General features: G+C 45.7%; 1 pseudogene; it reads left to right on the top strand.

The window, feature by feature from the left end:
* LOC144172505 (uncharacterized) overlaps positions 1 to 24,205 on the top strand; it is a 55,721-nt pseudogene that overhangs the window by 11,583 nt on the left and 19,933 nt on the right.

The following is a 24,205-nucleotide window of genomic DNA, read 5'->3' as shown; positions in this document are numbered from 1 at the left end:
GACTACGAGTCCAAAGCCTGCCCAGACACACTGAATTAGGCTCGGGCCTGCCCCGTGACCCCCTATAAACCGCAGCAGTTGGAAGGTCCCGGCCAGCGGGCCGTGCCGGGCCTGTGCCTTCCAGTCTTCCCGGGCACGTGCAGCACCCTAATATATACCCCTTGGAGTCACAAGAAACAAATCCTATTCACATTTAAGCGCAATGTAACATATCAGGCAAGCAATAGTATCTACAAATATAAACAAAGCTAGCAAAAATGTCAACGACAATCAGATAAGAGCAATACAAGTATTCATGAGAGCAGTGTTGATTGAGTAAACCAACGAGGCTGTACTGCTGTCCGCTAAAAATGTAGGCCTCGGTCAAGATGTGTTCAGAAATGACTGAGTGACAAGATAACAATAATGTGAAGCTTGGGCTAAATCTTTTTACTACAGCGGACACGTTATAAAAATGAAGGAAGTTCACACTAACGCCTAATGCTTGAAAGTGGCGAAGCTGTAGGAACTTTCACAACCATCACCACTTGTTATGGTAGCGGTGGTGGCCCATAAAGTGGCGCATACCCACCCAGGGGGATTGGCCAAGATTTTTTTTTTCATTAAAAAGGACCAGATAGGAAAAATAGTACAGTCGAAGAAAGAATTTAGTACGTAGACTGAAGACAGAAATAGCAAAAGAAAGAGGAACGAGAGAGCCTGATCAGAATCGTTTTATCAAGGCAGACGAGCCGTCTCTGAAATGAAGGAATGGATGGCGTCACAAAAATCCCCATGGCCGTGGCCTTGCTTCGTGCCTTCAAAGGACAAAAGCACTGGCAAGGTTAGTGGCATTCCTAGACGCCAAACGGGAGCCTACAGCCGCCTTCTTCGCTGATAAGAGAACCCTCGGTAAAAAAACAAGAAATGTTCATCCGTTTAAGTCCAGTGTTGCGGCCAATTTGCTTCTTCTTCCCTATCTCAACGACCTATACGCCATCATTGTTGCTATAAATGTGAGCTTGCTTTAATTCTTTCTAAGGATAATCACTGGACATCACCTTGGAATGGGATACGCCGTGACGTGTCTTTGTCGTTCTGGGGAAGTGGAAAAACGTTGGCGTTTTTTTCGCCAGTGCTGGTAAATCTCCCCAATGGGGAAATTGGACAGGAATGGCAATTTTCAGTGCGGAATGTTGTAGCCGTACCTTGGCTTGACAAACACTGTCGGGGCTCGCTGAAGAACAGCCGTGAGGCACGCACCCACGAGCACCTGGAAGTTTCTTGGTTTTTGTAACAGCGGACACAAAACTCTGAAGATTTGTTGAACCGCTTCCCTTGGCAGTAAAAAACTCAATCGTATTGCCTTCTTTGCACTGATTCGTCAAAAGAACACATCGCCTGCCGCGAATGTCTTAGAGAAACACTATACGTGGAAGCTGTACTGATTCCCCAAAAGAACACATCGCCTGCCGCGAATGTCTTAGAGAAACACTATACGTGGAAGATGTACTGATTCCCCAAAAGAACACATCACCTGCCGCGAATGTCTTAGAGAAACACTATACGTGGAAGCTGATGAAATTTCCGAAAAGCTGAACCCCTAATAACGAATAAGAATTGCCGTATAGGTACGCACGTAAATCAGGCACGTAAATCAATGTCACGCCACAGAGCAGGCAATGATCGAGAAATTTACACTTATTTGCCGATTCCCTAGACATAACGTACGCTACAGACAGCGTCGTTAGAATAAATGCGGTGCTGAAAGCGGCCTGCGTCCGAAGCAGGGTCCCTTTAAATAAAATGATTGTTACTCCTACGATTTCAGAAAGTGACGCCCTTCGGCAGGCTGTTCACGCTGCTTTCTTACTTACGGCAAAGGTTACAAAAGAAACAATATAATGTGGCTCTAAATAGGGTTGCAAAGTACGTAACGCCAGGAGATTTCCCTCTTTCCCCGCCCGTTAAAGCGCCGTGGATGCGCGGTGCAAGAAAAGCTAGACATAATAGTCAGGGCCCAACTGCGCTCCGAAATACGTCCAGCCATTGCCTGTGCTCGGCGGACCGTCATTCTTCTTCTGCAGTAGACGCGCATGCTACGCGTACTACAGCTGCGCTGCACTGCTTTTTGCTTCCGCCGTGCTAGCATCGGCACATCAGTCCTAGAAAAGCGGAAAGGAATGTGTGGAGGCCAGATACAGGACCCCAAACAGAAAAAGCTCGCACACGTCAATAATTGAACGTTTTCGCAAACGTCTAGGGCCCCGTTAAATGTCTTGTATGCGGAGCTTCCACGGCGAACACGTATCTGCTAGGCCGGGTCGCGTAGAAAAAACCGCAGTTATTTGCACCAGCCTTTCGATCGCGGTTATCCAGTCATCGCTATGCCGAGCGGCGCTGACGACACTCCACTGTGGTCATTTAGAACTTTAAAATTTCGTTTTATGGTTTAGTAGTTCGTGGGTCCCGTTAAGAAACAGGGGACCAGAACGTTATTGCAGAACTCTGGCCAGGCTATTGCACAAGCTTGTAATGTTAGTGGTATTTGGTTAGTCTTTCTCTTCACACAGGCATTCAAGCAAAACCATCTCCTGGCAATACGGCCACAATCTCTGTCTCATTTTCAACATATAAAGACGTGTAGCAAATTTCTTCACCCATAATACCCTACCTCTAGCGTTTTTACCTAGCAGCAATAATGCAGTGTTGGGTTAACAACGATCTCGAATGTGAATTGCGAGCCGAGCACAATTTAGCGGAACATCCCCGTTACCTGAAATATTTCCTTTCTACTAGAGATCGCTAACATTTCGTACACGCGATAATACAAAAGTGTAATGCGCAGTTTATTTGTAGCATCAGATCAAAGTTTTGGGTGTGGACTATAGCAGCCCTAGCTTTCTTATTAACCCTGCCGATTTTTTTACACGTCCCCAGGTATAGACATTCGTTTTGAAAAGTGGCGGAACAAGAAGTGTGCTAGCTGATCCCAGCCAAGCTACAAGCAACCTCCTCAAGAAAAATGACAGACAATTCCTAAAATAAACGTGGGTAAAACGCAAAGCTTCCTCCCATGGAAACTAAGCCCGAATCCGAGACCCAAACTGCTTCGACTATGTATAAATAATGCAATCGGATAGGCGTCATCTTCATAAAGCGGAAGTTCCAGTTTCTACTCTGGCCGCGGGAGGAGTGTTTTTTTAGGAGCTTCATGTACTTCCGCTGATCATCGCCGTGTTTTTGTAACACACACTGTGCAAAATTGGCCTTCCTGCATTACCTTTTGATTACGGGATGGTCGCTATCAGTGAGGTATACAAGTCTTCGATTAAATTAAGCTACCTATATCTATCCACGGGCTTTGCTCTTACGTAGGGCCATATGAGCAGCCTCAGGGACTCAGTGCGATGGCATCGTTTAAACGGAAGAATGCAAGATAAAACTTACCTAAAATTTCAGGCAGCAGAATATTTTTGAAAAATCACACTCACGTGTCTCCAGTTTGCAAATTTGAGAATCAGGGTACTGAATTCCATGAGAGCTAAAGTGGCAAACGTAATTCGCGTGTTGGTTGATGCATTTTAATAAAGCTAACGAATACCAAGACCCCACTATAAATTTCCGCAACTTCATTCATTTTTCGAGAGCAAACAAAAGTTCCGTTTCTTCATAATTAGCGTAAACAGGTGTGACATTTCAGATTTGTTTAGTTCAAATGCATTGCTGTAAAGCCAATTTTTTTTTATTAAGTACCGTGGTACAATTAGGCATAACTATCAATTTGCTGCATGTGCGGGTATTTTAACCAGGATCACCGGTGGGATGTCTTTTTTTGGCTAAGAATTTATCCTGTTCAACTAAAATCCTAAGAAAATGCATTGTAGCACCTGAAAATAAATTTTCTTCATTTTTTTCGCAGTGAGGCTCAGGTTTCAGAGTAGCATTTTCTCGCAAAAAGGGAAGCGTTATCAACGCTTCTACATTACCTAAACCACAAAAATAACAGCGCGCCCCAAATTATTTCCGGTAGTGCAAACAGACTCCGAAAATACAGCTTCCCTGTGCCGTTGAAAGACGCATTATTTCGTTTGAAGCCATCATGCCAACACCTATACATTTTGCTGCTGGACTTACTGTATTGTGAGCACTCCGAAAGAGAGAAACACAGAAATAATCAGTGAGCCAGTACAGCCAGCCGCTCAGATTGTGTTAAGCGAGACGAATTCTCGACTGCAGTATTTGTTTCTTCAATTGAGAAAACTCTTCGTCAAAAACTAAATTTCCCATTTCTGTTGATTTTTGCATTTCAGTTTTTTAACCACAACAACTCTAGATTTGTGATGACAAACCGAACTTACCACGGTAAAGGAGGACTAAACCAAACCTTATGTCCTATGACCGGCACTAGGGTCACTCCATCAGGCGACCATAGCCTGATGCAATACTTTTACTACAGCAACTTAAGTGATCCTGACTACCATCAGTAAGTTTAAGTGCCTTACTCATTCTTACTTACGCCCTGTTTCTGATTGTGCTTATGAGAAGAAAGGATAGAAAAAAGTGAACATGTGAATATTTTGGAGATGTTCTTTATTGAAGAGCACAACAATTGTAATATTGCCCTTATGTAGTAAGAAATATCATGCATCAGGCACTATAGAACGGAGACACAGAGAGCGGAACAAGAGCGCAGGCACAATTGTGTTCCAAATCCAAACCACAAATTTTTACAACTTCATATTCGTCGATGCATAGCTAACGTGGTTATATTTTCCCTCTACGGGTTTTCAATACCTCTGCTGAAGGGATTTTCTTTATTCATTTTGCGGCATATTCCCAAAAGGTTTATAGCTACGGTGGCTCAAAAGATTAATATTGGGATGTTGTTCCCGGTTTCCTTTGTGCGATCTTGTAAATTGTTGTGTTAAAAATTGCTGGAGTGAGGTAAAAAGCTTTTAATTATAGCATAAAAGTACCTAATGTTCAAGTCAGGAGGAATGTGCTGCTAACAAGCTGCACATTCAAGCTGTCATCCGAAAAAAAAACCATATATTCACTGTTACGTGCTCAAGACACCGGCGTAAAACATTGACTGTTGATAGGCGGGAGAACCTATTTATTTGTTGAAGAGCCTCCTTGAACGCACAAGCAGAGCGGTTTGGAAGGTGGCCCCGTAGACGACGCCAACGTAGACGACGAGGTGGCCCCGTAACCAAGTGCATTGTCCTACCCCTAGCAGAGAGATTGTAGGCGGTAATGTATTTTTACAAACGATGATCCATGCCTCCGGAAGCGGTTGTGCCGGTGCTATAAAATGCATTGGAGGAAAGAATATGATCTAGCGCCAGAACAAAACGCATACCATAGACCGCAGCGCCCCTTCCCTACTTGGGGTGTTGCTGCACATGTTCTTGTACACAAATTTATTCATTTATTTTATTATTTATTTATTCTATCCTCAGGGTAAAAATACATTGTAGAGGGAAGGGGCCATAAAAAACAAGAAAGAAAATATACAAGCACAAAAATACTTCTAAAAAAAGTAGTGGAGAACATCAATAACATCAACAACACCATATACATGCCGTGTGGCCAAACGGCCATACGTTTATGGGCGTTGGCCGCATTTTCTAGGATTGCGCTAGCTTCCACCCCGATACGCTTTCGCCCACAAAAAAGAACCTTGTGAACATGTATCAACATGAACCCTATCTGTATTACAATTGGTGAAGGCGCCACAATGTCGGTACATTCTGAATATACCCAACGAGACGCTGGCTACGGCCACAGCCCCCGAAACCTCCAACATACCGTGTCTGCTTGTTCACCTCTAATATACTCCGATTCTATGAGGAAGATTGATCTCCCTCTTCCAAGATGGAGCCTGCATCTTCAGCGGCATGCGCAAGGAATGGCTTCCTTCTTCGGAACGCGTGAGTAAGTACAATAAGTACAACGAGGGCATGAAATTGAATAACGTTATTTTGAACCTTACCTACAAAAGCAACCTCGTGAACAGGAATCTGGAATCAGACACACAAACCTGCTCTGAATTCACCAGCAACTTTGATTAGTCTTCGGTGATGCTGCGGTGCACAAACATCAATTCGAGTAGTGACTGAGCACACAAAGTATACAGGCTGGTGTAGAAATCGCAAGCTGAATGGAATTGCAATCGAATTCTGGAAAACCGTCAATGTTATCGTGATTGAACCTGACAAAATAAAATTCCGTTTAAAAAAGCAGACAGCGACGCCTCTCAAATGCTCCTTGGCAATTATCCACGAGTAGTTGCGGACGTCGTCAATTTGTTCCGTGCCTTTGAGGAGCTGCAAAAGCAAAGGGCGCCCACTCGGAAAGCTTTTGCAATGTCCCAGCCTGTGTCAAGTATGGCTAATTAGGAGGAAGGCCCTGCGCTATAAGTGAGAATACGTTTTACTTGGTACTAGACCGACCGCATCGAGTATTTCCCCCATGGCAGTTTGTGCAATTGAGGTGAAACAAGCCAACTGACCTTCGTCGCGCAGATTTCAGAATTTCTGCGTCTGCCTTCAAAAAACGCATCACCGACATGGATAGTCGCCTTCCACCCGGCTCCACCAGATTATATACCGACGCCAGTATTCAAGATACTGTGATTGCCACTGCCATTGATCGCACTAGCCTGCCAGTCGTCAGAAAGACATCCAGATGTAGGGTCCCGGAACATCCATCTTATTTCTGAGCGGAACGTGCAGACATTACCGAGCCTCTGCTTGCTGTAACCGGAATCACTTTGCAGCCTGGGGCGCGCGTCGTAGTTCGCAGCGACGCTGTTCAAGCAGTCCGTGTACTGAGCGTAGTCAGTCTAAGCGCTCTGCTGGCTCACAGTACTCACCAACGCACGGCAGGAATCACTCACAACAGTTTTATTGAATCGGTTCCCTGTGAACTACACAGAGACCACTGCAAGGCTGACGTAGCAGGCCGGCTAGCATCCTCCGTTCCATGTCCGACTGCCCCGTTAGAGCTGTGTGATGCCGCTCTCCTGGTGACGAGAAAAGAACACCCCCCGCGCTGAACAAGTGCTGTAATTCCAGCGAGTGCTGCCGCCTTCCTCTGGGTCTTACCGGGGCCGAGGAAGTTGCGCTTAGGAGGATTGCGGTGGAGGTGGCCCTAACTTCTGCTCTTACCCGCCAATGGCCCGCCTCTAGTATTTTTCTAGAATTGCACCACTAGTGCAGGCTGCGCCAATGTTTTTCAAGATACGTCACTTGCTTTGTCCGATATATTACATAACCCGCCAAGAGAGAATGAGGAACCAAAAAATACCAAGCATTCAAAACCATAGCTTTTTTAGCAGAAAAACACATGCGACATTTTGGTAATTTCTAAAAATGCGTCACGGTTTGTATATTTGTTGGAAAGAAACCTTTTAGATGCGACTGCATCTCATTCACTCGCCTTGTCCGTGTATCCGGCGTCGTCGGCGTTGTTGTCGGCGTCCGCCTCTCCCCCATTCTCCTCGCCACGCGAGCTGCGCTCTCCGCCACTCAACCACTCTCCTCTCCGATAGCGAACACTCTCTCGCGAGGGGCATTGTATTGAATTCGAGTGGATTGGCTTGGCTTGGCTTGGCTTAGATTTGAATGGCATGTCAGTCTCTTGTCGACAATAAAAATATCGACGTCACACTTCTGTTTAGACAATGCCCTTAAGAACCTTCGCTTGTTCTTAGGACTACTAGTGATTATGATCTAAAAAGAAGCTCGAACCTCTTTCCCCAAGCCTGCCCAAAAGCCACAAAGCTCAGTTACTTCGACAGTCACAAACCAACGCCTTCGCTGGTAGAAGAAGGCTAGCCCAGAGGTTACCACAACCATACGAAATGAAATGCGATAGGTAACTGCTGGAAACCAGTCAACTTATTCCACGCAACCTGTGGCTGCCTCAATATATGGCTCTGAGCACCCAACACCACAATCACTTTTGAGCTGTGGGAGGCAGCGCACTTGGTACTTCCAGCCTGGTGAGGGGCGGAAGAGACCGGAGACCTGGATTAATTTATAAAACAATAGACTATTTCCCACTTGGAAGTGTTCCTTCTATTAAGCGCGTGAAGCTACTTAAGATGAGGTGCAGTGGTAATACCCGATTTTTACACATTTCACATGCGCGTACACTGTCCGGAGGGATGTAGCTCATTTCCTTCCGAGCATAATTCTCCCCGCGTTGGGAACGCTTTCTCACTACGCATACACTAACCTCCCGCTAAGTACGCGCGCGTTTTGATTCCTGACCGGTCGCAGAACCGTTCACACCTCAGGGAATACCATCTTCAAAAGTGGGCGGCAACATATTGGGCAGGGCAAGGAGCCCGCGTATTTTTGAGTGCAAAATGAAGGAGATAGTGAAATTTCGAAATAAATTCCAAAGCGAAGTTAACAGGGACTTGTGTTCAGGCCGTATATTATGACAGTGAATTTAGGCACTTCAAATAAGTGAAAAAAGACTCGCGCATTGCCTGTTTTTCACCACCTAAGAAAATATTTGCTCTTTGCTGAATACTGGAGGCGGATTTATGTCGTTCATTATTTTAGGTCTGCCAGGAAATCATCCATTTCTCGTATCCTACGGACAAAACAAGGCTATAGGTGAAACGGACAGGTCAATGTCTGCCAAACGCTGCACGTAAATAATAGCAATCAGTGGTAATAAATCCCCGCTATGATGTCATACGAGAGAATTTTTTTATCTCACAAAACACAACGTCAACCGCATGCAAAGAGCGCAAACAATATTCGGGCGTGGTAAGAGAAACGTCATTTTGAAGTTAGCCTCAGTTACAACCTTAAGAAGCGTTCTTTCTGTTTCAGCATGGAACTTTGCCGTTCCCTTCTATAATTTGTTTTGTTATAGGTAGTCAAATTATGAGTTTTTACTCTTTGCATTTCTCGTTCCGCAATTTGTTGTGCGATACTACCCCCATCCTCAGATTCATGTCCGCGTAGGGCACAGAGATGTAATACAGCGTGCTGTCACACGTCATGTTTGTAATGTGTTTTGGCGTTGCTCATTTTCATATGCCCCGAAAGCAAGCAAGAGAACAGTTGCACAGTCTGCAGAGTACAGCCATCTTGGTCTAGTCGTAATCGTGAGGCGTTCCCGAGATAAGAATGCTTAGCCATTGGCGATAAATTAGCAAGTGCTTACATGTCGGAGTAAGGAAAGCCGATAATAATGGGTCAACAAGAAAAAAATAACCGCGCATTGCGATCGACAATTTCGGTTGTGTACTTTTTTTCGCTGCTCCTTATTTACGGTAAAATATGACGAGTTATTGTTACGTATTACGGTGCCAAATATGCATGATACTGGATTTGTTGTGATTTATTTTTGCACTACGACTGAGCGATTCGTACAAAGAACCCATGCGCGCAGGATGCAGTGCAGTGAAGGCAAAATACATTTCTTAATTAGAACTCAGGGAGAGTGAACCGTATTTTTATATATTACGTTAGGCATAATATCCACTTCGCCATGGGTAGTTGTAGACAAATTAAATTCCGAGTTTTGCAACTTTTGTTTTATGTCTCAAATCTTGGAAAACCGAATAATAATTATGACTTGATAGTTTTCTCACAGTTACAAACACCAGCAAAAATAGATGCTCCTAGCCGCGTATACGTGAGCCGTACACCCCAGAATTTATGAATAACCGGTCAAAAAAACTATAAAATTACTTTATCGCCAGATACCCTATAAAAACGTTTTATTGCGATGTGGCCGTATTAATGCGTCACGCGGTATGTAAACGGCCCAGACGGCATAAGCTTGTTGCACATGCAGAAGCCAGACAACATAACTAAGCCGAACACGCCGCTACCACCCGCATTCTGCACTCCCACGGCTCTGACGCCACAACAAATATTTGCAAGTAATTGCAGACCACAATTATAATCCTATTCCCAGCTTCGCAACACGTTCTACCGATCCCTTTCCCTCCTCCCCCCTCCAGAGCACGGATACTCCGTGGCTCCATGAGCACTGGAGGTAATCTGGCCACCGTTTGTGCACTCGTAGAAACAAAATTAACGTTTTTTACCATCTATTGGCTGCCTTATTCTAAATAAATGGTATATAATAAATAAAATAAAAGCCATACTCAGCAAAATAATAAAAGCCATAAATATATAAAAGCCATACTCAGGTGCAGGAAAATTTTCTTTCCGAGATAAATACCCAATACGCAGCTAAGCTTTGTTGTTCAAAATTGACAGCGCCAGGGCGCACCGCCAAAACATAGTGTTGTTTTAATTAAAATAGTCCTTGTGACAAACCACTTTTGCTTCGGCTGTATGCGATATGATCTTGGTGTGATACCGCTTGTGTTGGTGCATATATTATATTCAATGCCTCTATTTACGCAAAAATAAATTGAGTTTTTTCCGGGAAACCCAAGAAAATTTCAATAAAAACCGTTTTATTTTTACAGGGCTACAGCTTTGGTAAATATGACATTTTTTATACACGGAACTGAGTCTGGATACAACACGATGATCTCGTCAATGCAATCTGGTGAGTTTTGGAATTTCACACTATATTGTGGTTACAACCACTGGATTACGAGTTGTTTATAAGGACATTCTGTGGAAGACGTAAGCCTGTTCACGTGTTCTAGAAAGATATAAACATTTTATTTCAAGCGTATGATCTTCGAAATTTAGCAGTACGTTTCTTGTGAATATATAAATTCTGATTGCTACAATTCGTTCGACTAGACAGAGGTATGCTTCAGCAGTACTTTTTGAATTGGAAACTTTACGATGGCGTTGGCTTCTATGGCATTTATTGGCCCCCAATGCTGTTGCTTCGCTCCCCTAGCGTTATTTTGCTTCTTCTTTGATGTCTTTTCAGTGGGCCGTCTCCGGTTGACGCTGGGTTTGAAACTATGAAGCCCTGCACAGTATTAACAGTAAAAACAGGCGAAACTTGTGCAGGTGCTGTGAATATGTTGTCATTGACACAATCTTCATCCTTTTCAGTTTACCTCGGTTTCTTGTCCCTCTTCCTTGGACGAACACGCTTGGACAATCAGCCTTCCCATAACTACATTTGCGGTACAAGCTAGACTATACTTTGATAATATTGTGTCCTCATGATCTTATTACCGGTATAGCACTGCTATTTCATTGCCCATTGTTTTCGCTTCCGCACGTGTAACCATAATATCTACAGTCAATGTTGACGTGGCGTTCTACTGTAAATAGCGAGTTAATGTGCTTTGGTACGCCTAAGTACACGCTTTTGACACCTTAATTCGAGTCAACCTACCGCTACTGCGAACGAACATGCTGACGTGACTGTAGGGTAGTTCAAAGTACGCTTTGCACGATAAGTGCATCTTTAAGTGGTTTCAGGCATAACTTTAAAGTCGACGAAATACAGCCCGTGTAGCGATGTAGCGAGGCTGTTCGCTGCATGTTGGTTGCAGTGCCATAAACTGAAAGTAGTAATTTGGCCACCTTGCGACAGTCGTATTCTAGGGTTCAAAGTGAGGGAGCGGAATTACATCAATGGTTTTCTCAATCTCTGTAAGCAACGTCGTGGGTAAGGCATTTTTAAACCTTTAAAAAGATAAGGGCAGAATTGTCGTTTTTTTATCCTATGTCCAGAATGCCTCCTGTGGTGGGGACACCGTCGAACTAAAGCAAGCAATGAATGCTCCTCACTGGGTCGTAGGTGTTGCGGAGAGAACTTTGAAAGTAAACGCCAATAATCGCGTTTGCGCACGTAGGACATAAGGCGTGATAATCGGATATTCTTAGACAAGCAGGTTGTTGGGGCGGGTTTCGATTTACCCATGGCTGCTAGCTGTCTGCTATAAGTGAGGCTCATCATGCGCCCACGGAAAAACTTCGTCGCTGCCACCCGTGGAAAGGAGGACTGTGATGTTATTGCGGGGAGGAAAAAAAAATAATACGCATTTTTAGCGCGTGCACGCTTATGCGCTGAAATTTTCTTTTACGCTGGTGGTAGCGCGATAAGTTAAAAATTTAAATTTTCGGTAATTAAGAGTCCGAAGCCAGATATAGGCTATGAGATATAACGTAACTAAAGGCTTCAAATTAATGTAGACCACATAGCAATCGTTACTATTCGCCGAAATCGGGACAAACAGGTTTTTGCGTTTTTATTTCATCAGCAAAGCGGCCGCCGCGCCCTTCGAGTCAGAATCGCAGCGTGGTTACCAACGAAGCGCTCTCGGGATTACGATAACGCTAAGGCGTACCATAACCTATGAAAACGTAGTAATTACCTCGAACCTTTATTTTACTCTTCAAAGGTGCGACATGATTCTCGATAAGACAACGACGGCTTTGTGCTGAATTTGACATCAGGATTACGCCTGAGGCCGCATTGTAACTCGAGTTTAAGTTTTTTTTATTTATGAAATAATAAACAAATGGCGCAGCCTACACCAGTAGTGCGGGGCTGGTTTACACGCAGCACAGGCGGCCCCACTCTCGAAGTTGTAGTCCGCCTGCTGCAGCATCATTACCAGCAGCAAATCAATAGGTCCACAGCCGGCCAGAGGGCTCCTCCGTCGACCTCCAACTGCTCCTGTCCCATGCCGCAAACCTCCAAGCAAAAATCCATCCACGCACAACTCCGATATAGGGAACGTCTGGTGTGTGCCAGCCTGATTGCTAAATTCCTGACGTTTAACAAAAAAAAAAGACCGCAAAGAGACACAAAGAAAGTTTAGGGCCAAAGAAGCGACCAGAATAGCCTTGATCTGCCCAAAAACCATATAAAGGGAAAAAGACACGCAAAAACGACGTAGAAGCAAATAGGGTTTTCAGAGCTACCCCCGAGCTTTCGCCTTCGAAGCACGGAACCTAAACTAAATGCCCCAATGGAATTTCTGTTTTCTCTGAATGACAATGATCAAGAAAGCTGTTTGTTAAACCGTTCAATGCGCTTCTTTATCAAGGCCTCGAGTGCAACTTGTTTGCTAGTCGCGGCTTCAGACTTATCTTATTACTGGTGTAGTTTTTATGGTAAGGTATTACGTAGAGTGATTTTTGCGTGTTCCTAGAGCACTTCAAACACAGCTATTCACGTATATGTCTGTAGGCAGCAAACTATTTTGTTTAGGTGTGCGAAATAAAGCTATCACATTAGCTGAGGCAACAATTTTTATAGCCGAAGATTTGTACGCAACGTGAAAACTCTGCAGTGGGACTTTCTACATCTGGAGCGCTGTTCCTCCAAGGTGGTTACGAGCTACGTTTACCAAACTGAAGATGCTTTCACTCTTAAAATGCAACGCAAATACCGGATTCGACGACGTTTCCGATGAACCAAAAACCATACACATTGATCCGTTTCAAGAAGTGCAGCAGGCGAAAATGGGGCAAAGGCAAACTGAGATTTATTTAGGCGAACTTGTGCCTCTAGAAAGAAAGCCACCAAAAAGACGTGGCACCACGCGAAGCACCGATCAGCCAAGTCAGTTTTCCAAAGCACGAGCCGTTCCACGAACTCTCTTACACGCGCCACGCGGAGCAGACTTTCGTCGTCGTCGTCTTCGTGGCTCCGTCTCATAGCAGACGCACTCGTGACATTTGACCCCCTCTCTAAACGCCGTCGTTCCAATGCTCAGGGTGGTAGCTAAGCGCAGAAAATGATAGAAAATGGGCACAGTCCCTGAGTGACAGTGTGAACGTCGGCTGATCTTGAATAGTAGGGTTTCATGTGCACCACGTGAACGGTTTCAGGCTGAATTTTTCGACGTCCAGCGGGTACAGTGCTGACCGGGATAACTTCATACGTAACGTCACTGAGCTGGCGCAGAACTTTGTATGGTCCAAAGTATCGTGTAAGCAGCTTTTCTGAGAGCCCGCGGTGACAAACAGGACTCCACACCCACACACGGTCACTATGTTGGAAGCCCACGTGCCTGTGGCGGGGATTGTAGCGGTCGGCGTCAAAGCGCTGCTGATTGCTTGTGCACACTCGACCAAGTTGCCGTGCCTCTTCCGCTCGCCTTGTAAACTCTTCCGTGTAGACATGGTCGTCGCTGATGGAATGTGGTAGCATAGCGTCCAACATGGTCGACACTTCGCGACCATAGATAACCTAAAGGGCGATATTCGGGTCGTCTCCTGTCGCGCCGTCTTGTATCCGAAAGATACGTACGGCAGAATGGTATCCCAGGTTTTATGCTCGACATCTACATGCATGCAGAGCATGTACGCGAACGTTTTGTTCAAGCGCTCGGTCAAACTGTTGGTCTGCGGATGGTATGCGGTTGTCTTCCTATGAGAAGTCCTGCTGAGCGCCATGACAGCTTCCATGAGCTGCTCCGTGAAGGCTGTTCCGCTGTCTGTGATTACAGTCGATGGAGGGCCGCGTCTGAGCACGATTTTCTCGTGGAAGAAGAGGGCCACTTCTTCAGCTGTTCCTCGTTGTAAGGGCCTTGTCTCGTCATAGCGGCTGAGATAGTCGGTTGCAACGGCTACGAATTTGTTCCCGGAAGACCAAACTAGGAAAGGCCCCAAAATGTTCATTCCAACTTGTTCAAGAGGTTTTTCAGGAATCTGAACTGGTTGAAGCAAAGCGGTTGGTCGTCCCGGTGGCGGTTTCGAACGGTTCCGGACATAATTTCGTTCCGGTTCCGGACATAATTTCCGGGCGGTTCCGGACATAATTTCGAACGGTGGCGAAAACCCTTGGCCAATAATAATTCTCCTGGATTCTGGCCAACGTGGGAGTGAAGCGCAAATGACCCGTGGTGGGTTCGTCATGACACGCTTGTAATATTTTATTGCGTAGCGTCGCGGGGACGACTAGGAGGTGGGTATTACCATTAGGGGTGAAGTTCCTCTTGAAGAGCACACTGTTTCGCAACGTGGATGACAACCCTCTTGTGAAGGCTTCTGGAACACCACTTGTCTGTTCCTCCTAAAGGTCGATGAGTAACCGCAGTTCTGGGTCTTGGCGGTGCTTCTGGGATATGATGGTGCTGTTCAGAGCTCCTAAGAACAGAATTTCGTATTCTTCATCGTCTGCAGGCGTTACTGGAGCTCAGGAGAGACAGTCCGCATCGGAGTGCTGTCGTCCAGATTTAGAGACGACGGTTACGTCGAATTCTTGGAGCCTCAGGCTCCAGCGCGCAAGGCACCCCGAAGGGTTTCTAAGGCTCCTCGACCAGCATTGTGAATGATGGTCGCTTAGGATCTGAAACGGCCGTCCATACAGGTAAGGCCAAAATTTCAACACCGCCCATACAACCGCAAGGCAATCTTTTTTAGTTGCCGAGTAGTTAGACTCCGCACGGGAGAGCGTCCTGCTTGCGAAAGGAAGAACCTTTTCGGCACCATCTTGCTTTTGTACTAAAACTGCTTCTAATCCGATATTGCTTGCGTCCGTGTGGATGATTGCCGCTGCGTTTTCGTCAAAATGGACTAAAACCAGCGGTCTTTCTATGCTCTGCTTCAGCTCATTAAATGTCATTTGCTGTTCCTTGTTTCATACAAATGGGGTATCATCTCAGGTTAGGCGGGTTAAGGGGGAGCGATGTGGGAAAAGGCTGGAATAAATCGGTGGAAATATGAGCAGAGTTCCAAAAAGCGGCGTACGCCTTTTTTGTCTGTTGGTTTTGGGAAATCGGCGACAGCTGCCATTTTTTCAGGGTCTGGCTCTACTCCTTCGCGGCTAGCGACGTGCCCTAAAAAGCAGAGCTTCTCGTAACCGAACTGCACTTCTCCGGCTTGAGTGTAAGTCAAGCGGAACGTAATGCCTTGAGGACCAAGCAAAGCCTTTTCAAGTGCTCCTCGGAAGTGGCGGAAGAGACAACAACGTCATCGAGGTACACAAGGCACGTATGCCTTTTGAGGCCGGTCGAGACAGTGTCCGTGAGCCGTTGAAATATTGCTGGAGCTGAGCATAAACCAAAAGGGAGAACCTTAAATTCATAAAGTCCATCTGGTGTCATAAATGCAGTTTTCTCCTGGTCCCGTTCACCGACCTCGATCTGCCAGTAACCACTCCTGAGATCCATCGACGAAAAATACCGTACGTGGCGCAGTCTGTCGAGAGAGTCGTCGATTCGTGGTAGCGGGTACACATTCTTCTTGGTGACTTGGTGTAGCTTGCGGTAGTCGACACACAAGCGTAGACTACCATATTTCTTCCGTACCGGAACAACAGGAGAAGCCCAGGGGCTTTGCGATGGCTGGCTGTATCACATCATCCTCCAGCATTTGTGTTACCTGGTCCCGTATAGCGTCTCGTTCTTTGGGGGAGACGCGATACAGGTTTTGGCCAAGAGGTCTCCCATCCTCCATGGTAATTATCCGATGCCTCGCAAGGGCCGTTAGTCGTACCTTTGTTGTAGAAGAGCAGCAATCAATCAACTGTTGTAATAGTTCCAGCAAACACTGTTGCTTCGTGGCTGATAGACCAGGGCATATGTCGAAGATGGAGGGTTCACAGCCACATGGCGCTGCTTCGGCCTGTAAGTCTAGATATTATAAGTTTTCTTCAATGTTCTCAAGCCGTGCTACGGCGGTTCTTTTGGAGATTTGCTCGCATTCGTTGCCGAAGTTTGTTGGAAGTACTTCGGTGCAATTATCATTTAGGTGCGCTACTCCTCGTGCTATTGATATGCCACGGGTAAAAAGAATGTCACTTGTTGCTTCAGCTATCCTTTCACCACACAAGAAACCCTCGCACTTCACGGAAACCAAGGCGCACGACCTCGGTGGCAAGACGACATCTTCATCAACGATACGCAAAGTCGACGAGCATTGTTGGTAATCGAGGTCTCGAGCCGTGACCTCAGTAGAAAATGTGACTAGGCGCTCTGGGATATTGATATTCGCGTGATATTCTCGCAGAAAATCCATCCCCAGATAAGGTCTTTACAGCACTGGGGAAGGGTTACCAAAGTGCCGACAAAGTCCATCTTATTTAAGTGGATTCTCGCAGTGCACTTGCCCGTCGGCGTCATTGCATCGCTGCCTGCGGATCTAATCAGTAGTCCAGTCCATGGCGTTTTTACTTTTCTAAGTTTTTCTGCGAGTCCTTGGCTCATTATTGAAAAATCTTTGCCAGTGTCCACCACAGTAGTCACTTCCTGCCCGTCGAATAAAACAGAAAGATCGCCGCTCACCATTCATCGGCGCATTACCACTTCATCGGCGCAATGTCGCCGATCGACCGGCGGCGACATTGGAGGGTCTTCGCAGCTTCCATCATTAGCAACCTTGCCTCCAGAGGTTGTAGGTCCCAGTTTCCCCGGTGCGGACCTGCATAACTTCCCCTTGACGTATCCTGAGAGCTTCGACGAGAAAACGAAGTGTTCAAGCGAGCTGGCGAGGGCGAGCGTGGCTGCTGTCTCACAGATTGTCCTTTCCTCACCGCGAGATAGCAGTCGATTTCAGGTGGTCGTTCCCCGAAACGAGGAGGGCGCCGAGCGGCGGGTGAAAAACCGGCAAGTCCAATCTCGCGTTGTGGGCAGCAAGAGTACACGTGACCCGCCTCACCGCAGTGGCAGCTTAGCGGTGTTTGGTGTGTGGTGCGTCATACGTTGGTCTTGCGTATCGGTGGCTGGAAGATTGGCTCAGTGCTGGACCATGTCCCAGAAGGCGGCTTTCGTTGCGCTGGGAAAAAGGGCCGTGCAGATGGTGGACGACTCAGGGTATTAGCGTAGCTCACTTGTAACACTTCTTGGCTGGGTTTCGGTTGGGAAACGGTCGACGAATCTCTTCGCGGACGACCTCAGCGATGGTAACAATGGCTGGCTGCGAGGAACTCATGGTAAGCTTTCTCAGTTCTTCTTGGAAATTGCTCCGGACGAGGTCACGCAGTGAATTTTCGTTGGCTGGTGAAAGAATGGTGGCGTGCGCCGAAGTTACGTTGTCCATTCGGTTGTATTGACGACAGCGATACCGCAGCGCTCGTTGGATGACGGTAGCTTGTTTCATAAACTGCGGCAGTCTGTGGCGGGTTTCGCATAAGTCCAGCAAAGAGCTGCTCTTTCACACCGAGCATAGGGTATCGGAGCTGTTTCGGCTCGGACATGTCGGGATCGGCTCGACGAAAAAGATGCGCCATGTGCTCAGCGAACATTGCCACACTTTGGTTCGGCTTCTGCACGTGCGATTCAAGGAGTTGCAATGCGTTGTCTCGACGATCTGCGTTCGGGAATGCCTCGTGAATGTCGTGGCGGAGGTCGTCCCACTTTTGTGAGGCACGCTTCATGATTCTCAAACCATATACGGGCACCACCCTCTAGCGAGTAGTACACGTTTCTTAGTTTGTGAATGGCATCCCAGAGACTGCACGAGCGACTCGCTCGTACTGGTCTAGCCAGTCGTCGACGTCTTCATACACTTCGCCATGGAAGCTGGGTGGCTGCCGAGGTTGTTTGAAAATAACCCGTGAGTTGTTGGACTCCGTGGTTTGCGTTTCGCCAGCTTGACGCGCCTGAGCATTCCCGGACATGAGACCACATTCAGGGGTTAGGCCCAGAAGGTGACGACTGCTGCGATGGACAGGCGTGTTGGTGAGAAGAGGCCTGGCGGGGCTAGGTGAGTGGCTCCCGGTAGGACTGCTGGACATACCCAACACCTCCAGCAGTGTTCTGTTCCACGAAGTGCAGCAGGCGAAGTTGGGGCAGCGACAAACAGATTTATTTAGGCGAACTTGTGCTACTAGAAAGAAAGCCACCAAAAGACGTGGTCTCACGCGAAGAGCCGATCAGCCAAGTCAGCGTTCCGAAGCACGAGCCGCTCCACGAAGTCTCCTACACGCGCCACCGTGAGGAGCCTTTTGTCGTCGTCGTCTTCGTGGCTCCGTCTAATAGCAGACGCACTCGCGACAATACTGAAAAATATTCAAATAGTATCGATTTCACCGTGCCTTCTTCAATAGGCGTAGTTTCGCTGGAAAAGCGCAAGAGGAATTTCGAACGTGAGCGCCATTCCTTCTTACGAATGAGCGTTTGAGGCTATACGTGCCGTTTTGTTATACATAGGCGTACAATATTTTTATAACGGTTTACTTGCTGGAAGTTAAAAAAACAGCAGCGCATGCTGAGAAAGCCGGCTTAACAGTACGGTATACCTTATTATAGGCGTTACCTTTTTGAGCAGCAAGAGCACACCATTAGCGCGTAAAAATTTGATAGCACAGTTGTTATTGATTAGCGCCTACCTCAGATAAACTCGCTGTTTCTTGTAAATGTTGAAGTGTTTCACTATGTCACATCTTCTTTGTTCTTCCCTCTTCAGGCTTGCTTTTTGCTTTTTCTACTTTTGCCAGGTGAGGATTACAGACTCCCAGAACCCCGATGGCAGATTTTGTACACAAGAAACGAGTGTGCGGTTGTCTAAGGTAACACCAACCTTTTATTCTACTAAATGTAACTTGCTGGGTGCTAGGATGTCCTAGGAAACCACAAAATAAGGTTTTCGGGTCGGAATCGTCGGTGCAGCATTAAAGGTGACCATATCTGGGTAGAAAAAAGTCATTTGCCCACAGCACTAGCCAATCTTCAAGTGGCCTATGACGTAATTTTTGAATTTTGTACAGTAGCTAAATCATTTGCTCGTGTCGGCGTTTAGACACAACAGATATAATTACACGACAACTGTACACAAGTATAATTTGCCTCTCGATTTATTGTCTCAAAGCAATTAAATCACATTCATTTCAAGTTGTCCAACTGAGAGCCTCAGTGACTTTATTTTCCTCAAAATTGTTGACGCATATCAGGTACATAAATTGGAGTACCCTGGACAATTCAGAGTTTCAATGTACTTTTTTTGCTCAGCGAAACAGTCTGAACTGAGGGAAAAGGAACTTAGTACAAACACTAAACTTTATATAAACTGATATTGATATACCATGAATTCTGTGCCCAGCAGCAGTTCAAAATACAAAATACTCACCGTACCGGCTCTACGCACGCACACTGTCTCGCATACTGAACTAATATGGCACGTGATTTCTGCACGCACAAGCAAGAAGGTAGGGGCCAGCGAGAGAGTCAGCAAGTTTAGTTTATGAGGCATGCCTTTACCACGTCCCTATATCTGATCACCGTCTTATATTTAACTGGTCGTATCTCTCAAAGCCCTAGCACAACTGTAGTTTCCGCAGTGCGTCGATAAATGAAGTGAAGACACTCTTCTGAGTGAAAGGAAATACTCCCTTAAGCCAACAATTATACAACAACCTTTTCGCCAATATATTAGGGCGATCATACTACCTTTCCTTTCAACCATTGCTTTCACTTATAATCCCCTTTCTTTAATAACATTCGCTCGGAATGAGGTCGCACTTATAGTGGTGAAAAAGATCGTTTTAGCACGTTCCCTTAACAGAGTATTGCATTTAGTTGCATTTAGTATTGTATTTAGTAATGCATTTACTTGCTATCTCGCCAAAGGCATTTAGGCCTTTGGTGAGATAGCAATCGTGATTTGACACGTTCGAAAATAGAAAGAGTTGGCGCAGGCCTACAGCACACAATTTCAACACTGGAGTTAGCCCAGCCGCATTGTCTCCTATTTATTCGGAAGTCGCTAATTTTGCGGAGCTACAAGGAACTGGTTCTCGCGCAAAAGTGTGATCCGGTTCATTTGTTTGCACGCCTTTGGGCTGTATATTTCATGTTACTTGAATAAATGTTCAGTTTATGTTCAGCCTTCGACTTGTGTTTAATTTCCCTCAATCCTGTTTGTTTTCCGCAGCGAAGGTCAGCGTAGCGACAAAAGCAATCGCAGGAGCGTTGTCAGGAGACAAGAAACCGTACCTTCAAAAGCATGCGCATTTTCTCACAAAGAATGTTTGCGATTGATGGTATGCAGATACCAGTTAGCAAGCATTTCCACACAAGAATCGCATACCTGTAGCAATTAATGCCTGGTGGGTAGATAATAGTACAGGACTGTTGCGTCAACAACCAGTTTTAATATATGGAGTCGTATATAGCTTCCGGGATGACGTCATGTCCGCAATGAAGAAGGGAACAATGCAGTTCCCGATTATGATGTCAGAATTTAAAGCAGATTTCGGTAAGAAGCAAACTGAAGAAAGATAATCGGTAAACTGCGGAATATACAATCGCAACAGTCGAGAGACACTGGTGTGATTTGCCAAAAAAAGTAGCCAAAAGTTAAGCAACACATTCTTTTACAAACCAAAGAACAGAACATGGACATGCAAAAGTCCCGATGGCACAACCAAAAACGAAATTGGCTTCATTTTAAGTCACAACCCGCGAGTCATGCAAGGCATAGAGGTTTTATTTAAGCTACGGGGCAGGGATCATTCGATGGGTAAATGCAGGCTAAGGCTAATAGCAAAGGATAAAGAAGGAAACTTGTGAAAATCAAGACACTCCGCACGGAGTCAGTCAGAGCCAGATCGTGGGAGTTCAAAATATCTCTTTGAAAAGAATATTCTCTTCTGAAAGAGCATAACGAGCTCAGTATAGAGCGGCGAAATGACATCCTAACATCGGCTCTCAGTAAATCAGCCGCAGTTGTGGGAGAGGCAACTTGTAGGGAACAAAATGAGAAAACTAAGAAATCGAAGTAACTAATTGCTAAACATAAGAACGCGAAAGTGTCCCGTACGGCAGATTGAGCTTAATTAACCTGGCTAAAGAACCATATGAACAGAAGGTAAACAAACGACATCCGTGCATATAACATATAGTGATCGAGGAAATGCGGCAACCATGGAGAAACTTGAAAGCAACTAAGAGAAAGCAAACCTTCGGCAAAGACGCACCAAAAAAAGTACAGGGTAACATTACGCACAACTTCGACGAGATAATCAATACAGGAGAACAATTCTACACTCGAATGTAAGCCAGCGACGTTAGACCAGGGGGAACTACGGAGAGCAGAAACTCCAACTGCGCTGTCTCACTAGTAACTGCAGAAGAAGTTGGAAAGTCTATCAAAACCAAGAAAATAGGAACAGCTGCCGCTACCGACGCCATAACCCTAGATCGTTTGAAGAAGAAGGGAGATATTCACTGTAAAAGCCTGCTGTACTATTTTCAGAATGCGTGAAGGCTCACAAGTGTTCATATAATGCAAAAACGCCAAATTTATACTGTATAAAATGAAGGAAGATCCGCAGGGCCTCAACAATTATAGACCTGTCTGCGTACTCGCAGTTGTGTACAAGCTTGTTACCAAAGTTTGTAAAGCCGCATATGTTGCAGATCAACCCAGACAGCAGGGCGGATGTCGGAAACCATACTCAACCATACATCACATCTTTATCGTCAATCAAGTGATAGAAACAGCAGGAGAGTACACTGAACCCCTTTGCACAGCATTTTGAGATTTAAAAAAAAGCGTTTTATTCCGTAATAACTGCAGCGATTTAGTAGTATAAAAGACTAGGGAATAGAGAAACCTAGATTACACTTCGCCAGGACATATATACGGAATTTACGGGCATAATAATCATCCCCAAACAAACCGAGAAATTTCTTATCCAAGGGGAGAAAGACAGGGGAATACCATCTCTGCAAAACTAACGATTAACTGATTGATGGTTGGGTACACCGCACCGACGGTACACAGATGATGCGGGAAACAGCCGTGGAAGCCCCCGGAATCATTCTGACTTCCTAGGTGTCTTTACATGCGCCAAAAATCTCAAACACACCGGCATTTATTTCGTCGCCTTCATTAGAAAAGCCGCTCCCGCTCCCTCCAAAACTATTCAAAGCATGTCTGGGCAGGAGGGGGTGGGTGGTAGGGATACAGAATGTTTGTGTGTGAAAACATAAGATTAAGGATAAATGGACAGTAGTTGAGCCATTTGATAATAATGCAGTCTATTGTCGTTATGGGGATGGCTGCAGAGCATAGGTGAACAATGTTTGAGGAATAAGAATCAGAAAACACGGCCCCGTGGAAGTATTAATATGAATAAAACTAAATTAGTCAGGAAAAAGCATGCCAAAAGCATCCCATTAAGCTTAGGAAACGGAACACTAAAGGAAGTAAAGGCATATGTGTAATAATAAGTATAATAAAGTTGACTTGAATAAAAACAATAGATGTATGACCCGCAAACCGAAACCATAAAAGAGCACACTAGAGAGGTTTTGGGTTACAATCAGTCGAACTCTGGATCAAGTGCCAATGCGTAGGATTGCGCAAGAGGTCGTGGATCAACTTTATCGCATGTGTCTGTCCTCTTTACTAACATACGAAGTACAATAAAGAAGCGCGATTCCCGAACTTCGGCAATTGACACTTGTAACGTTGATATGCTCATACTAACTGTGCCTTGGCTGCAACCTGGCATGCACAACCATGAAATTCTATCGCATGCGCACCGTTTTTTTCTATCGTTGCGACTGCACTTCACGTAGAGGGGGCGGGGTCCTTCTGGCAATTTAAAAACTTTTTATATCTCAGTAAATTCACGTTAACACTTCACTTCAAATTATGTGGGCTACTGCCAAACTCGGTTTTCAAAAATTCTGATCGGCGCTTGTTACCACCGCCTAGTTATTCTCTGATTTTATAAATGACCTTCTTGACGTCATTAACACGATTTTTCTACGCTATCCCAAGTTGCCTCTTTTTTTGCTTGGTGATTTCAAAATTCCAAACCCCCGCACGGGGCACCTTGAGTAATCTTGGTGACGGTGTTGGCGACACCGCGGACCCCGAGCCCCCATACTCTTGCTGTAATCTACCGTGGCTACGAGTTCTAAGGTGAAGGGCAGAAACCACAAACGGTGGCCGTCGGAGCCCAGGTCAAGCTCCGGCGGATGGGCTCCCTGTCTCTTTACCAGGCAGGGAGCTCCGGGACCTCTCAGGCTATCAGGGTAAAGTTTGAGAAGAAAGTACCCCCGTCCCCTGCTTTTTTCAATATCGCATGGCTTTTTCTTTATCCCCCCAATCCAATGATCGGCCCCCTAAAAGGGGCCGCACCGAAGTACTAGCTAAAGGTAAACCAGAACATTTCCACAAATTTCTTGTCATTCACTCTGCAGAAACCACTCCTGTTGCAAAGAAGTCTGTCATTCTGTTGGCAAAGTGCATTGAGTCTGTTGTTGGTTCAGACTATGATGCTAAGAAACTCGCCTCAGGTGATGTACTGGTCGAAGTAAAAAGGAAAAATCAGAGTGAGAACCTACTGAAACAGACGACGTTGGCCAACTTGACTGTCACTGTGACACCACACC

Source organism: Haemaphysalis longicornis, unplaced genomic scaffold (assembly GCF_048455015.1).
Source record: "Haemaphysalis longicornis isolate Haplotype H1 unplaced genomic scaffold, Haemaphysalis longicornis Haplotype H1 scaffold_23, whole genome shotgun sequence".
Classification (NCBI taxonomy): domain Eukaryota; kingdom Metazoa; phylum Arthropoda; class Arachnida; order Ixodida; family Ixodidae; genus Haemaphysalis; species Haemaphysalis longicornis.
Note: the sequence above shows the minus strand (reverse complement) of the source record. Positions and strands in the feature narration are given on the sequence as shown.